General features: G+C 44.7%; 3 non-coding genes across 3 annotated transcripts; all 3 read right to left on the bottom strand.

Annotated features, from left to right (window-relative positions):
* Positions 1-7,044: 7,044 nt before the first annotated feature.
* trnar-ccu (transfer RNA arginine (anticodon CCU)) lies at positions 7,045-7,117 on the bottom strand. The gene has a single exon. It is a non-coding gene; the product is annotated as a tRNA-Arg (tRNA).
* A 1,867-nt stretch (positions 7,118-8,984) lies between these two features.
* Positions 8,985-9,057, bottom strand: trnar-ccu (transfer RNA arginine (anticodon CCU)). The gene has a single exon. It is a non-coding gene; the product is annotated as a tRNA-Arg (tRNA).
* A 1,260-nt stretch (positions 9,058-10,317) lies between these two features.
* Positions 10,318-10,390, bottom strand: trnar-ccu (transfer RNA arginine (anticodon CCU)). The gene has a single exon. It is a non-coding gene; the product is annotated as a tRNA-Arg (tRNA).
* Positions 10,391-14,007: the final 3,617 nt, after the last annotated feature.

The following is a 14,007-nucleotide window of genomic DNA, read 5'->3' as shown; positions in this document are numbered from 1 at the left end:
TAAATCACCCCAGATGGGACTTGAACCCACAATTAGGAGGCCAGTGCCTTATCCATTAGGCCACTGGGGCTCCGTTTGTGGAGTCAGAGAGTCCCTGTTTGCATCACGGACTGTTGTTCCCAACATGTGGATTGACATACAATGAATGATATTCCGCTACATACAATACATTGATGTCGCAAAGCAAAAACTATGCTCTAGTGCTCACAAGCAAATGCATTGATGTATCGCACAATGCTAAACTGCTCAGAAGTTGTCGTCGCGAAGCAAAGCAAAAACAATGTTATGGAGCTCAGAAGTATTTGTATGCAGCACTGACTGTTGTTCCCGACATCTGCAGTGTAGGCTGACATAAAATGAATGATTTGTTGAAACTTTTGTCAAGCGAGCAGTTGTTGGTTTAATACAAGACTTTGTCAGTTTGAATGCAGTGTAAGAGATGTTAAAACACAGTTAGCAGAGGATGGTTTCCATCCATCGACCTCTGGGTTATGGGCCCAGCACGCTTCCGCTGCGCCACTCTGCTGTCCGTCGGCCAATGTGGGACTCGAGCCCACGATGCCTGGCTTTCAAGGCAAGACAACAAAGACAATCCACAGAGGGCAATAAACAGCATTGAGCAAACACGTCAAAGCAAAGCATTGAAGATATGGTAGCAACAATGTTATATTTGCCCTCTTCAGCTGTGCCAATCTCATTTTATCAAACAAGATGGGTCTTGAACCTATCGTTGATTTCACAGCATTACCTTTAGGTTGATCACTTCTTTAATCTCTTCAGAGTGACAAGAGTTGTTGCTTTAATCGAAGACTTTGTCAGTTTGAATGCAGTGGAAGAGATGTTAAAACACAGTTAGCAGAGGATGGTTTCCATCCATCGACCTCTGGGTTATGGGCCCAGCACGCTTCCGCTGCGCCACTCTGCTGTCCGTCGGCCAATGTGGGACTCGAACCCACGATGCCTGGTTTTCAAGGCAAGACAACAAAGACAATCCACAGAGGGCAATAAACAGCATTGAGCAAACACGTCAAAGCAAAGCATTGAAGATATGGTAGCAACAATGTTATATTTGCCCTCTTCAGCTGTGCCAATCTCCTTTTATCAAACAAGATGGGTCTTGAACCTATCGTTGATTTCACAGCATTACCTTTAGGTTGATCACTTCTTTAATCTCTTCAGAGTGACAAGAGTTGTTGCTTTAATCGAAGACTTTGTCAGTTTGAATGCAGTGTAAGAGATGTTAAAACACAGTTGGCAGAGGATGGTTTCCATCCATCGACCTCTGGGTTATGGGCCCAGCACGCTTCCGCTGCGCCACTCTGCTGTCCGTCGGCCAATGTGGGACTCGAACCCACGATGCCTGGTTTTCAAGGCAAGACAACAAAGACAATCCACAGAGGGCAATAAACAGCATTGAGCAAACACGTCAAAGCAAAGCATTGAAGATATGGTAGCAACAATGTTATATTTGCCCTCTTCAGCTGTGCCAATCTCCTTTTGTCAGTTTGAATGCAGTGTAAGAGATGTTAAAACACAGTTCGCAGAGGATGGTTTCCATCCATCGACCTCTGGGTTACGGGCTCAGCACACTTCTGCTGCGCCACTCTGATTTAAATCACCCCAGATGGGACTTGAACCCACAATTAGGAGGCCAGTGCCTTATCCATTAGGCCACTGGGGCTCCGTTTGTGGAGTCAGAGAGTCCCTGTTTGCATCACGGACTGTTGTTCCCAACATGTGGATTGACATACAATGAATGATATTCCGCTACATACAATACATTGATGTCGCAAAGCAAAAACTATGCTCTAGTGCTCACAAGCAAATGCATTGATGTATCGCACAATGCTAAACTGCTCAGAAGTTGTCGTCGCGAAGCAAAGCAAAAACAATGTTATGGAGCTCAGAAGTATTTGTATGCAGCACTGACTGTTGTTCCCGACATCTGCAGTGTAGGCTGACATAAAATGAATGATTTGTTGAAACTTTTGTCAAGCGAGCAGTTGTTGGTTTAATACAAGACTTTGTCAGTTTGAATGCAGTGTAAGAGATGTTAAAACACAGTTAGCAGAGGATGGTTTCCATCCATCGACCTCTGGGTTATGGGCCCAGCACGCTTCCGCTGCGCCACTCTGCTGTCCGTCGGCCAATGTGGGACTCGAGCCCACGATGCCTGGCTTTCAAGGCAAGACAACAAAGACAATCCACAGAGGGCAATAAACAGCATTGAGCAAACACGTCAAAGCAAAGCATTGAAGATATGGTAGCAACAATGTTATATTTGCCCTCTTCAGCTGTGCCAATCTCATTTTATCAAACAAGATGGGTCTTGAACCTATCGTTGATTTCACAGCATTACCTTTAGGTTGATCACTTCTTTAATCTCTTCAGAGTGACAAGAGTTGTTGCTTTAATCGAAGACTTTGTCAGTTTGAATGCAGTGGAAGAGATGTTAAAACACAGTTAGCAGAGGATGGTTTCCATCCATCGACCTCTGGGTTATGGGCCCAGCACGCTTCCGCTGCGCCACTCTGCTGTCCGTCGGCCAATGTGGGACTCGAACCCACGATGCCTGGTTTTCAAGGCAAGACAACAAAGACAATCCACAGAGGGCAATAAACAGCATTGAGCAAACACGTCAAAGCAAAGCATTGAAGATATGGTAGCAACAATGTTATATTTGCCCTCTTCAGCTGTGCCAATCTCCTTTTATCAAACAAGATGGGTCTTGAACCTATCGTTGATTTCACAGCATTACCTTTAGGTTGATCACTTCTTTAATCTCTTCAGAGTGACAAGAGTTGTTGCTTTAATCGAAGACTTTGTCAGTTTGAATGCAGTGTAAGAGATGTTAAAACACAGTTGGCAGAGGATGGTTTCCATCCATCGACCTCTGGGTTATGGGCCCAGCACGCTTCCGCTGCGCCACTCTGCTGTCCGTCGGCCAATGTGGGACTCGAACCCACGATGCCTGGTTTTCAAGGCAAGACAACAAAGACAATCCACAGAGGGCAATAAACAGCATTGAGCAAACACGTCAAAGCAAAGCATTGAAGATATGGTAGCAACAATGTTATATTTGCCCTCTTCAGCTGTGCCAATCTCCTTTTCTCAGTTTGAATGCAGTGTAAGAGATGTTAAAACACAGTTAGCAGAGGATGGTTTCCATCCATCGACCTCTGGGTTACGGGCTCAGCACACTTCTGCTGCGCCACTCTGATTTAAATCACCCCAGATGGGACTTGAACCCACAATTAGGAGGCCAGTGCCTTATCCATTAGGCCACTGGGGCTCCGTTTGTGGAGTCAGAGAGTCCCTGTTTGCATCACGGACTGTTGTTCCCAACATGTGGATTGACATACAATGAATGATATTCCGCTACATACAATACATTGATGTCGCAAAGCAAAAACTATGCTCTAGTGCTCACAAGCAAATGCATTGATGTATCGCACAATGCTAAACTGCTCAGAAGTTGTCGTCGCGAAGCAAAGCAAAAACAATGTTATGGAGCTCAGAAGTATTTGTATGCAGCACTGACTGTTGTTCCCGACATCTGCAGTGTAGGCTGACATAAAATGAATGATTTGTTGAAACTTTTGTCAAGCGAGCAGTTGTTGGTTTAATACAAGACTTTGTCAGTTTGAATGCAGTGTAAGAGATGTTAAAACACAGTTAGCAGAGGATGGTTTCCATCCATCGACCTCTGGGTTATGGGCCCAGCACGCTTCCGCTGCGCCACTCTGCTGTCCGTCGGCCAATGTGGGACTCGAACCCACGATGCCTGGTTTTCAAGGCAAGACAACAAAGACAATCCACAGAGGGCAATAAACAGCATTGAGCAAACACGTCAAAGCAAAGCATTGAAGATATGGTAGCAACAATGTTATATTTGCCCTCTTCAGCTGTGCCAATCTCCTTTTGTCAGTTTGAATGCAGTGTAAGAGATGTTAAAACACAGTTAGCAGAGGATGGTTTCCATCCATCGACCTCTGGGTTACGGGCTCAGCACACTTCTGCTGCGCCACTCTGATTTAAATCACCCCAGATGGGACTTGAACCCACAATTAGGAGGCCAGTGCCTTATCCATTAGGCCACTGGGGCTCCGTTTGTGGAGTCAGAGAGTCCCTGTTTGCATCACGGACTGTTGTTCCCAACATGTGGATTGACATACAATGAATGATATTCCGCTACATACAATACATTGATGTCGCAAAGCAAAAACTATGCTCTAGTGCTCACAAGCAAATGCATTGATGTATCGCACAATGCTAAACTGCTCAGAAGTTGTCGTCGCGAAGCAAAGCAAAAACAATGTTATGGAGCTCAGAAGTATTTGTATGCAGCACTGACTGTTGTTCCCGACATCTGCAGTGTAGGCTGACATAAAATGAATGATTTGTTGAAACTTTTGTCAAGCGAGCAGTTGTTGGTTTAATACAAGACTTTGTCAGTTTGAATGCAGTGTAAGAGATGTTAAAACACAGTTAGCAGAGGATGGTTTCCATCCATCGACCTCTGGGTTATGGGCCCAGCACGCTTCCGCTGCGCCACTCAGCTGTCCGTCAGCCAATGTGGGACTCGAACCCACGATGCCTGGCTTTCAAGGCAAGACAACAAAGACAATCCACAGAGGGCAATAAACAGCATTGAGCAAACACGTCAAAGCAAAGCATTGAAGATATGGTAGCAACAATGTTATATTTGCTCTCTTCAGCTGTGCCAATCTCATTTTATCAAACAAGATGGGTCTTGAACCTATCGTTGATTTCACAGCATTACCTTTAGGTTGATCACTTCTTTAATCTCTTCAGAGTGACAAGAGTTGTTGCTTTAATCGAAGACTTTGTCAGTTTGAATGCAGTGGAAGAGATGTTAAAACACAGTTAGCAGAGGATGGTTTCCATCCATCGACCTCTGGGTTATGGGCCCAGCACGCTTCCGCTGCGCCACTCTGCTGTCCGTCGGCCAATGTGGGACTCGAACCCACGATGCCTGGTTTTCAAGGCAAGACAACAAAGACAATCCACAGAGGGCAATAAACAGCATTGAGCAAACACGTCAAAGCAAAGCATTGAAGATATGGTAGCAACAATGTTATATTTGCCCTCTTCAGCTGTGCCAATCTCCTTTTATCAAACAAGATGGGTCTTGAACCTATCGTTGATTTCACAGCATTACCTTTAGGTTGATCACTTCTTTAATCTCTTCAGAGTGACAAGAGTTGTTGCTTTAATCGAAGACTTTGTCAATTTGAATGCAGTGTAAGAGATGTTAAAACACAGTTGGCAGAGGATGGTTTCCATCCATCGACCTCTGGGTTATGGGCCCAGCACGCTTCCGCTGCGCCACTCTGCTGTCCGTCGGCCAATGTGGGACTCGAACCCACGATGCCTGGTTTTCAAGGCAAGACAACAAAGACAATCCACAGAGGGCAATAAACAGCATTGAGCAAACACGTCAAAGCAAAGCATTGAAGATATGGTAGCAACAATGTTATATTTGCCCTCTTCAGCTGTGCCAATCTCCTTTTGTCAGTTTGAATGCAGTGTAAGAGATGTTAAAACACAGTTAGCAGAGGATGGTTTCCATCCATCGACCTCTGGGTTACGGGCTCAGCACACTTCTGCTGCGCCACTCTGATTTAAATCACCCCAGATGGGACTTGAACCCACAATTAGGAGGCCAGTGCCTTATCCATTAGGCCACTCGGGCTCCGTTTGTGGAGTCAGAGAGTCCCTGTTTGCATCACGGACTGTTGTTCCCAACATGTGGATTGACATACAATGAATGATATTCCGCTCTGCTACTCTGCTTTTCATCAACACATAACGGACTCAGAAGTCTTTGTATGCACTGAGAGTATGGGTAACATGAAAACAATACATTGATGTCGCAAAGCAAAAACTATGCTCTAGTGCTCACAAGCAAATGCATTGATGTATCGCACAATGCTAAAGTGCTCAGAAGTTGTCGTCGCGAAGCAAAGCAAAAACAATGTTATGGAGCTCAGCAGTATTTGTATGCAGCACTGACTGTTGTTCCCGACATCTGCAGTGTAGGCTGACATAAAATGAATGATTTGTTGAAACTATTGTCAAGCGAGCAGTTGTTGGTTTAATACAAGACTTTGTCAGTTTGAATGCAGTGTAAGAGATGTTAAAACACAGTTAGCAGAGGATGGTTTCGATCCATCGACCTCTGGGTTATGGGCCCATCACGCTTCCACTGCGCCACTCAGCTGTCCGTCAGCCAATGTGGGACTCGAACCCACGATGCCTGGCTTTCAAGGCAAGACAACAAAGACAATCCACAGAGGGCAATAAACAGCATTGAGCAAACACGTCAAAGCAAAGCATTGAAGATATGGTAGCAACAATGTTATATTTGCCCATCACGCTTCAGCTGTGCCAATCTCTTTTTGTAAAACAAGATGGGTCTTGAACCTATCGTTGATTTCACAGCATTACCTTTAGGTTGATCACTTCTTTAATCTCTTCAGAGTGACAAGAGTTGTTGCTTTAATCGAAGACTTTGTCAGTTTGAATGCAATGTAAGAGATGTTAAAACACAGTTAGCAGAGGATGGTTTCCATCGATCGACCTCTGGGTTATGGGCCCAGCACGCTTCCGCTGCGCCACTCTGCTGTCCTTCAGCCAATGTGGGACTCGAACCCACGATGCCTGGCTTTCATGGCAAGACAACAAACACAATCCACAGAGGGCAATAAACAGCATTGAGCAAACACGTCAAAGCAAAGCATTGAAGATATGGTAGCAACAATGTTATATTTGCCCTCTTCAGCTGTGCCAATCTCCTTTTATCAAACAAGATGGGTCTTGAACCTATCGTTGATTTCACAGCATTACCTTTAGGTTGATCACTTCTTTAATCTCTTCAGAGTTGTTGCTTTAATCGAAGACTTTGTCAGTTTGAATGCAGTGGAAGAGACGTTAAAACACAGCTAGCAGAGGATGGTTTCCATCCATCGACCTCTGGGTTACGGGCTCAGCACACTTCTGCTGCGCCACTCTGCTTTAAATCACCCCAGATGGGACGTGAACCCACAATCCCTGGCTTAGGAGGCCAGTGCCTTATCCATTAGGCCACTGGGGCTCCGTTTGTGGAGTCAGAGAGTCCCTGTTTGCATCACGGACTGTTGTTCCCAACATGTGGATTGACATACAATGAATGATATTCCGCTCTGCTACTCTGCTTTTCATCAACACATAACGGACTCAGAAGTCTTTGTATGCACTGAGAGTATGGGTAACATGAAAACAATACATTGATGTCGCAAAGCAAAAACTATGCTCTAGTGCTCACAAGCAAATGCATTGATGTATCGCACAATGCTAAAGTGCTCAGAAGTTGTCGTCGCGAAGCAAAGCAAAAACAATGTTATGGAGCTCAGAAGTATTTGTATGCAGCACTGACTGTTGTTCCCGACATCTGCAGTGTAGGCTGACATAAAATGAATGATTTGTTGAAACTATTGTCAAGCGAGCAGTTGTTGGTTTAATACAAGACTTTGTCAGTTTGAATGCAGTGTAAGAGATGTTAAAACACAGTTAGCAGAGGATGGTTTCGATCCATCGACCTCTGGGTTATGGGCCCATCACGCTTCCACTGCGCCACTCAGCTGTCCGTCAGCCAATGTGGGACTCGAACCCACGATGCCTGGCTTTCAAGGCAAGACAACAAAGACAATCCACAGAGGGCAATAAACAGCATTGAGCAAACACGTCAAAGCAAAGCATTGAAGATATGGTAGCAACAATGTTATATTTGCCCTCTTCAGCTGTGCCAATCTCATTTTATCAAACAAGATGGGTCTTGAACCTATCGTTGATTTCACAGCATTACCTTTAGGTTGATCACTTCTTTAATCTCTTCAGAGTGACAAGAGTTGTTGCTTTAATCGAAGACTTTGTCAGTTTGAATGCAGTGTAAGAAATGTTAAAACACAGTTAGCAGAGGATGGTTTCCATCCATCGACCTCTGGGTTACGGGCTCAGCACACTTCTGCTGCGCCACTCTGCTTTAAATCACCCCAGATGGGACTTGAACCCACAATCCCTGGCTTAGGAGGCCAGTGCCTTATGCATTAGGCAACTGGGGCTCCTTTTGTGGAGTCAGAGAGTCCCTGTTTGCATCACGGACTGTTGTTCCCAACATGTGGATTGACATACAATGAATGATATTCCGCTACATACAATACATTGATGTCGCAAAGCAAAAACTATGCTCTAGTGCTCACAAGCAAATGCATTGATGTATCGCACAATGCTAAAGTGCTCAGAAGTTGTCGTCGCGAAGCAAAGCAAAAACAATGTTATGGAGCTCAGAAGTATTTGTATGCAGCACTGACTGTTGTTCCCGACATCTGCAGTGTAGGCTGACATAAAATGAATGATTTGTTGAAACTTTTGTCAAGCGAGCAGTTGTTGGTTTAATACAAGACTTTGTCAGTTTGAATGCATTGTAAGAGATGTTAAAACACAGTTAGCAGAGGATGGTTTCCATCCATCGACCTCTGGGTTATGGGCCCAGCACGTTTCCGCTGCGCCACTCTGCTGTCCGTCGGCCAATGTGGGACTCGAACCCACGATGCCTGGTTTTCAAGGCAAGACAACAAACACAATCCACAGAGGGCAATAAACAGCATTGAGCAAACACGTCAAAGCAAAGCATTGAAGATATGGTAGCAACAATGTTATATTTGCCCTCTTCAGCTGTGCCAATCTCCTTTGATCAAACAAGATGGGTCTTGAACCTATCGTTGATTTCACAGCATTACCTTTAGGTTGATCACTTCTTTAATCTCTTCAGAGTGACAAGAGTTGTTGCTTTAATCGAAGACTTTGTCAGTTTGAATGCAGTGTAAGAGATGTTAAAACACAGTTAGCAGAGGATGGTTTCCATCCATCGACCTCTGGGTTACGGGCTCAGCACACTTCTGCTGCGCCACTCTGCTTTAAATCACCCCAGATGGGACTTGAACCCACAATCCCTGGCTTAGGAGGCCAGTGCCTTATCCATTAGGCCACTGGGGCTCCGTTTGTGGAGTCAGAGAGTCCCTGTTTGCATCACGGACTGTTGTTCCCAACATGTGGATTGACATACAATGAATGATATTCCGCTACATACAATACATTGATGTCGCAAAGCAAAAACTATGCTCTAGTGCTCACAAGCAAATGCATTGATGTATCGCACAATGCTAAAGTGCTCAGAAGTTGTCGTCGCGAAGCAAAGCAAAAACAATGTTATGGAGCTCAGAAGTATTTGTATGCAGCACTGACTATTGTTCCCGACATCTGCAGTGTAGGCTGACATAAAATGAATGATTTGTTGAAACTTTTGTCAAGCGAGCAGTTGTTGGTTTAATACAAGACTTTGTCAGTTTGAATGCAGTGTAAGAGATGTTAAAACACAGTTAGCAGAGGATGGTTTCCATCCATCGACCTCTGGGTTATGGGCCCAGCACGCTTCCGCTGCGCCACTCTGCTGTCCGTCGGCCAATGTGGGACTCGAACCCACGATGCCTGGCTTTCAAGGCAAGACAACAAAGACAATCCACAGAGGGCAATAAACAGCATTGAGCAAACACATCAAAGCAAAGCATTGAAGATATGGTAGCAACAATGTTATATTTGCCCTCTTCAGCTGTGCCAATCTCATTTTATCAAACAAGATGGGTCTTGAACCTATCGTTGATTTCACAGCATTACCTTTAGGTTGATCACTTCTTTAATCTCTTCAGAGTGACAAGAGTTGTTGCTTTAATCGAAGACTTTGTTAGTTTGAATGCAGTGGAAGAGATGTTAAAACACAGTTAGCAGAGGATGGTTTCCATCCATTGACCTCTGGGTTATGGGCCCAGCACGCTTCCGCTGCGCCACTCTGCTGTCCTTCAGCCAATGTGGGACTCGAACCCACGATGCCAGGCTTTCAAGGCAAGACAACAAAGACAATCCACAGAGGGCAATAAACAGCATTGAGCAAACACGTCAAAGCAAAGCATTGAAGATATGGTAGCAACAATGTTATATTTGCCCTCTTCAGCTGTGCCAATCTCCTTTTATCAAACAAGATGGGTCTTGAACCTATCGTTGATTTCACAGCATTACCTTTAGGTTGATCACTTCTTTAATCTCTTCAGAGTGACAAGAGTTGTTGCTTTAATCGAAGACTTTGTCAGTTTGAATGCAGTGTAAGAGATGTTAAAACACAGTTAGCAGAGGATGGTTTCCATCCATCGACCTCTGGGTTACGGGCTCAGCACACTTCTGCTGCGCCACTCTGCTTTAAATCACCCCAGATGGGACTTGAACCCACAATCCCTGGCTTAGGAGGCCAGTGCCTTATCCATTAGGCCACTGGGGCTCCGTTTGTGGAGTCAGAGAGTCCCTGTTTGCATCACGGACTGTTGTTCCCAACATGTGGATTGACATACAATGAATGATATTCCGCTACATACAATACATTGATGTCGCAAAGCAAAAACTATGCTCTAGTGCTCACAAGCAAATGCATTGATGTATCGCACAATGCTAAACTGCTCAGAAGTTGTCGTCGCGAAGCAAAGCAAAAACAATGTTATGGAGCTCAGAAGTATTTGTATGCAGCACTGACTGTTGTTCCCGACATCTGCAGTGTAGGCTGACATAAAATGAATGATTTGTTGAAACTTTTGTCAAGCGAGCAGTTGTTGGTTTAATACAAGACTTTGTCAGTTTGAATGCAGTGTAAGAGATGTTAAAACACAGTTAGCAGAGGATGGTTTCCATCCATCGACCTCTGGGTTATGGGCCCAGCACGCTTCCGCTGCGCCACTCTGCTGTCCGTCGGCCAATGTGGGACTCGAACCCACGATGCCTGGCTTTCAAGGAAAGACAACAAAGACAATCCACAGAGGGCAATAAACAGCATTGAGCAAACACGTCAAAGCAAAGCATTGAAGATATGGTAGCAACAATGTTATATTTGCCCTCTTCAGCTGTGCCAATCTCATTTTATCAAACAAGATGGGTCTTGAACCTATCGTTGATTTCACAGCATTACCTTTAGGTTGATCACTTCTTTAATCTCTTCAGAGTGACAAGAGTTGTTGCTTTAATCGAAGACTTTGTCAGTTTGAATGCAGTGTAAGAGATGTTAAAACACAGTTGGCAGAGGATTGTTTCCATCCATCGACCTCTGGGTTATGGGCCCAGCACGCTTCCGCTGCGCCACTCTGCTGTCCGTCGGCCAATGTGGGACTCGAACCCACGATGCCTGGTTTTCAAGGCAAGACAACAAAGACAATCCACAGAGGGCAATAAACAGCATTGAGCAAACACGTCAAAGCAAAGCATTGAAGATATGGTAGCAACAATGTTATATTTGCCCTCTTCAGCTGTGCCAATCTCCTTTTCTCAGTTTGAATGCAGTGTAAGAGATGTTAAAACACAGTTAGCAGAGGATGGTTTCCATCCATCGACCTCTGGGTTACGGGCTCAGCACACTTCTGCTGCGCCACTCTGATTTAAATCACCCCAGATGGGACTTGAACCCACAATTAGGAGGCCAGTGCCTTATCCATTAGGCCACTGGGGCTCCGTTTGTGGAGTCAGAGAGTCCCTGTTTGCATCACGGACTGTTGTTCCCAACATGTGGATTGACATACAATGAATGATATTCCGCTACATACAATACATTGATGTCGCAAAGCAAAAACTATGCTCTAGTGCTCACAAGCAAATGCATTGATGTATCGCACAATGCTAAACTGCTCAGAAGTTGTCGTCGCGAAGCAAAGCAAAAACAATGTTATGGAGCTCAGAAGTATTTGTATGCAGCACTGACTGTTGTTCCCGACATCTGCAGTGTAGGCTGACATAAAATGAATGATTTGTTGAAACTTTTGTCAAGCGAGCAGTTGTTGGTTTAATACAAGACTTTGTCAGTTTGAATGCAGTGTAAGAGATGTTAAAACACAGTTAGCAGAGGATGGTTTCCATCCATCGACCTCTGGGTTATGGGCCCAGCACGCTTCCGCTGCGCCACTCTGCTGTCCGTCGGCCAATGTGGGACTCGAACCCACGATGCCTGGTTTTCAAGGCAAGACAACAAAGACAATCCACAGAGGGCAATAAACAGCATTGAGCAAACACGTCAAAGTAAAGCATTGAAGATATGGTAGCAACAATGTTATATTTGCCCTCTTCAGCTGTGCCAATCTCATTTTATCAAACAAGATGGGTCTTGAACCTATCGTTGATTTCACAGCATTACCTTTAGGTTGATCACTTCTTTAATCTCTTCAGAGTGACAAGAGTTGTTGCTTTAATCGAAGACTTTGTCAGTTTGAATGCAGTGGAAGAGATGTTAAAACACAGTTAGCAGAGGATGGTTTCCATCCATCGACCTCTGGGTTATGGGCCCAGCACGCTTCCGCTGCGCCACTCTGCTGTCCGTCGGCCAATGTGGGACTCGAACCCACGATGCCTGGTTTTCAAGGCAAGACAACAAAGACAATCCACAGAGGGCAATAAACAGCATTGAGCAAACACGTCAAAGTAAAGCATTGAAGATATGGTAGCAACAATGTTATATTTGCCCTCTTCAGCTGTGCCAATCTCCTTTTATCAAACAAGATGGGTCTTGAACCTATCGTTGATTTCACAGCATTACCTTTAGGTTGATCACTTCTTTAATCTCTTCAGAGTGACAAGAGTTGTTGCTTTAATCGAAGACTTTGTCAGTTTGAATGCAGTGTAAGAGATGTTAAAACACAGTTGGCAGAGGATGGTTTCCATCCATCGACCTCTGGGTTATGGGCCCAGCACGCTTCCGCTGCGCCACTCTGCTGTCCGTCGGCCAATGTGGGACTCGAACCCACGATGCCTGGTTTTCAAGGCAAGACAACAAAGACAATCCACAGAGGGCAATAAACAGCATTGAGCAAACACGTCAAAGCAAAGCATTGAAGATATGGTAGCAACAATGTTATATTTGCCCTCTTCAGCTGTGCCAATCTCCTTTTGTCAGTTTGAATGCAGTGTAAGAGATGTTAAAACACAGTTCGCAGAGGATGGTTTCCATCCATCGACCTCTGGGTTACGGGCTCAGCACACTTCTGCTGCGCCACTCTGATTTAAATCACCCCAGATGGGACTTGAACCCACAATTAGGAGGCCAGTGCCTTATCCATTAGGCCACTGGGGCTCCGTTTGTGGAGTCAGAGAGTCCCTGTTTGCATCACGGACTGTTGTTCCCAACATGTGGATTGACATACAATGAATGATATTCCGCTACATACAATACATTGATGTCGCAAAGCAAAAACTATGCTCTAGTGCTCACAAGCAAATGCATTGATGTATCGCACAATGCTAAACTGCTCAGAAGTTGTCGTCGCGAAGCAAAGCAAAAACAATGTTATGGAGCTCAGAAGTATTTGTATGCAGCACTGACTGTTGTTCCCGACATCTGCAGTGTAGGCTGACATAAAATGAATGATTTGTTGAAACTTTTGTCAAGCGAGCAGTTGTTGGTTTAATACAAGACTTTGTCAGTTTGAATGCAGTGTAAGAGATGTTAAAACACAGTTAGCAGAGGATGGTTTCCATCCATCGACCTCTAGGTTATGGGCCCAGCACGCTTCCGCTGCGCCACTCTGCTGTCCGTCGGCCAATGTGGGACTCGAACCCACGATGCCTGGTTTTCAAGGCAAGACAACAAAGACAATCCACAGAGGGCAATAAACAGCATTGAGCAAACACGTCAAAGTAAAGCATTGAAGATATGGTAGCAACAATGTTATATTTGCCCTCTTCAGCTGTGCCAATCTCATTTTATCAAACAAGATGGGTCTTGAACCTATCGTTGATTTCACAGCATTACCTTTAGGTTGATCACTTCTTTAATCTCTTCAGAGTGACAAGAGTTGTTGCTTTAATCGAAGACTTTGTCAGTTTGAATGCAGTGGAAGAGATGTTAAAACACAGTTAGCAGAGGAT

Source organism: Anarhichas minor, unplaced genomic scaffold, assembly GCF_050575085.1.
Source record: "Anarhichas minor isolate MPS153535 unplaced genomic scaffold, ASM5057508v1 ptg000058l, whole genome shotgun sequence".
NCBI lineage: Eukaryota > Metazoa > Chordata > Actinopteri > Perciformes > Anarhichadidae > Anarhichas > Anarhichas minor.
The sequence above is the reverse complement of the archived record's forward strand: the minus strand, read 5'-3'. Positions and strand labels throughout refer to the sequence as shown.